Consider the following 3,358-nt stretch of genomic DNA (forward strand, 5'->3'; position numbering starts at 1 on the left):
GCTCTACCAGGGCCTCAGACCCCCAGGCACCGCTGTGAGCCGCAGGGCTGTGCGAGCGGCTGGTCTGCCTCCCTGTGCACCAGGCTCACTGCGAACCGGTGGCTGTTTCCTCCCTGGGCCAGGCTCCCCTTGGGAACCACATGCGGGTTCATCTCTGTGATGATCCCCATGTTGCTTGCGCCTTTGTTTTCCACCTGAAATGTGTTGGTCACACGTTGGGAGTCGCTCGCATTGAGTTGCGGGAGTCGGTTCCCTCAGAGCCCGTGAATAGGTGTGTCCTGCTCCTGCAGAGAGAGTTCGGGGGCAGCTGCAAATGCCCCCCCCCCAAGTCCGGGGCCTGGCCTGGGGCAGGTAGCCGGGCGGTGGGGCAGGCCCCTCGGCCCCCGGGCCTTGTGTCTGTCCTGAGTGCTGTCCGCACGGTGCTGCTCCGCGTGGCCAGCACTCACCAAAGCCTCTGCTCGAGCTCGTTTTACTCGTCCCGCGTGGCTCTGCTCTGAGGCCCGGACTTAGCTGCGTCCTTGTGTGTCCACATATCAAACCCGAGTTTCGAGGGAGGCCCCACCTGAGCCCAGGCTTAGATTGTGCTGTGAAGTGCTCCTGCCTTTCCACGTGTGTGACGAGCACACGGGTAGAACGTAGTGCAGCACAGCGAGCAGCCTCTGTGGGAAACAGTCTGCAGTTCTTCAGAGTCAACAGTGTTCCATCCGACCCAGCCGTGCACTGGGCCCAAGGTCACATGGAAGCGTGCACGCCGGGCTCGGCAGGGAGGCCTGTGAGCGTGCACGCCGGGCTCGGCAGGGAGGTCAGTGAGCGTGCACGCCGGGCTCGGCAATGAGGTTCGTGCAGCCCCAAAGCAGAGACAGCTCAGGCCCACCAGCCAATGAGTGGACACTGGGATGTGGCTGCCCTTCAGTGGACGCGGTTCGGGCTTAAGGCACGTTCAGTGTGGTGCCTCGACAGCCGTGTGCCACGTGCAGGGCCAGCTGGTGGGAAGCGAGCAGAGCAGGCAGATGTGCAGAGACAGGAAGTCGGGGAGCGGCCGCGGCTGGGCGGTTGTAGGGCCTTTCTTCCCGGCGTGAGGAAATGTCTGGAATGAGACGCTGTGGTGGTTACACAACTGCAGATGCACGGACACGGCCTGTGCACTCGGAACGTGTGAGGCTGTGCGTCGCCCTGAGGCTGACCCTTTACCCAGCAGCACCAGAGCTGCGAGGGCCCATGACGGCGTGGTGTGCTCCACACGGCCAGGGAGACCGCAGTGGGCAGCCCCAGCCCAAACCCCAGCCTCTCCCTCACCCCCAGCCTCTCCCTCACCCCCAGCCTCACCCTGACCCCCAGCCTCACCCTGGACCGCATTAACAACTAGAGGCCCAGTGCATGAAATTTGTGCACTATAGGGTCCCTAGGCCTGGCCAGCGATCAGGGCCAATAGGGGCCTTCCTTCCGGCTGCCGGCTAGGGCCTCCCTTCCCCAGCTGCCGGTTGCCAGCTGCTGGCTGCTGGCCAGGGCTTCCCTTCCCTGGCTGCTGGCTGCTGGCTGCCGGCTGGGGCCTCCTTCATTCTGCGCCGGCCCCTGGTGGTCAGTGCACAGCATAGCGAGTGATCAGTCTCCCGGTCGAACTCCTGCGGGGACAATGTGCACATTAGGCTTTTATATATATAGATGAGTTTATAATCGGCCAAATGTTTGGGTTCGTACCTGGAGAGCTTCGTAAAGTAAATGTATCTCCGAGTCATGTTCCGAATAAAAGTGGGCCGCCTGGTGAGGAGACTCGGGAGCTGGTAGGAGTTGCTGTTGGGAGGGGGCTGAGGGCCTCCGGGGGCAGGAGGCCCTTTCACTGAGCAGTGTCCCTGGAACCGCTGCTCTGAGAGTCCCGGCGGCGCCCTGTTTGTATTTAACGTGTTTTAGGGGCGGGAGTCAGTCGGGCTGCCTCGTCTGTCTCCGTCCTGCTGGTCCCACTCTGTCCTCTATCTGCGGCCGCCCACAGGGGCCTGGCTTCCTGTTTTCATTTGGTAAAACGTGAGCAGGGAGAGCAGTAACTGGGACAGGGTTTGTGTTGACGCCGTTTCTCTGGCTCTGGAATTCAGCTGAGCCTTCAGAGACCCAGAGGCCTTGCCAGGCTTAGCTCCCAAGAGCCTCTCTGCCGGGAGGCGCCCCTGTTTGCCAACAGCCTGGCCTGCCCTCCCCTCCTGGGTCCTCCCCTGGAAACCAGGCGGCTCCGCCTCTCTCCGGAGGAAGTGCCCTGGGGGAGCGCCTGGCAGCCCAGCCCAGCCCAGCCCAGCCCTTTCTGAGAAGGCAGCCTGGCCCAGGGCCCCCTCCCCTCCTCCGTTTGTCTCCTAATTTGGTGAGGCTGCCGCCCGCTCGCCCCATTGGCTGCTGGGTCCCTGCAGTTTGGAGACCGCTGTTCAGTTTGGGTTGGTTTTCTCCACACCTAGTCCCCAGCCCCTGCTGCTCCAAGATTTGGGGAGTGGCTGTACCTGTGGGGACGCTCTCCCTAGTAAACAGCCCGGCCCTGCCCTCCAGCCCTGCCCTCCTGGCCCTGGCCCTGCCCTCGGGCCCTGCGTCTTCCGCCTGTTTGAAGTGTTTTGCTTCCCGGCTGCCAGGCCAGGGTGTGTGCTGTGTGGTTGGGTGGTTTTTTTCACCCTGAAGCACTCCACCCAGAAAATGAATGAACGCTCTCTCAAGTGAATGTTGCTATCAAGGCAGCGTTGACTTTTTTTTTTTTTTAATATGTTTTATTGATTTTTTACAGAGAGGAAGGGAGAGGGAAAGAGAGTTAGAAACATCGATGAGAGAGAAACATCAAACAGCTGCCTCCTGCACACCCCCCACTGGGGATGTGCCCGCAACCAAGGTACATGCCCTTGACCGGAATTGAACCTGGGACCCTTGAGTCCGCAGGCTGACGCTCTATCTACTGAGCCAAACCGGTTAGGGCTAGCGTTGACTTTTTTCCGTTTTAAAGCAGCGGTATTTATAGAAAAGAAGAAATGGGGTCATCGTTTGCTGGGTGTTGCAGAAGCACACCGTCTGAAAGTGCTCCTGTGAGCGAGTTTTAAGAAACTGCTGCACTGACACCCGAGAAAGCACACACAGAGCGAGCGCCTCCACGTCACTCAGAGCCGGGCTTTCACAAGCTGTTTCTTCATGAAAGCTTCTCTTGACTGTTCTATTGTAGACGTCAAAAACGGAAGTAATCTGTTTACTGAAACTTGGCAAAGGTTAGCAGAACATGAAGTAAAACAAAAAGCAACTGGCACCAAAGTCTAAAGCCCTCACAGCGCCCTCTGCACACAGTCCCGCTCTCTGCCCGGCTCCCCTGTGGCCCAGCTTCGCTGTGGCCCGGCTCCCCTGTGGC

The 3,358-nt window shown here is 60.1% G+C and overlaps 1 protein-coding gene across 1 annotated transcript in view; it reads left to right on the forward strand.

Moving 5' to 3' along the window:
• FOXK1 (forkhead box K1) overlaps positions 1–3,358 on the forward strand; it is a gene marked incomplete at its 3' end in the record, with an annotated part of 66,491 nt that overhangs the window by 54,701 nt on the left and 8,432 nt on the right. The gene's annotated exons all lie outside the window — the stretch shown is intronic.

The sequence above is a fragment of the Myotis brandtii genome, unplaced genomic scaffold (genome assembly GCF_000412655.1).
Source record: "Myotis brandtii unplaced genomic scaffold, ASM41265v1 scaffold579, whole genome shotgun sequence".
Lineage (NCBI taxonomy): Eukaryota > Metazoa > Chordata > Mammalia > Chiroptera > Vespertilionidae > Myotis > Myotis brandtii.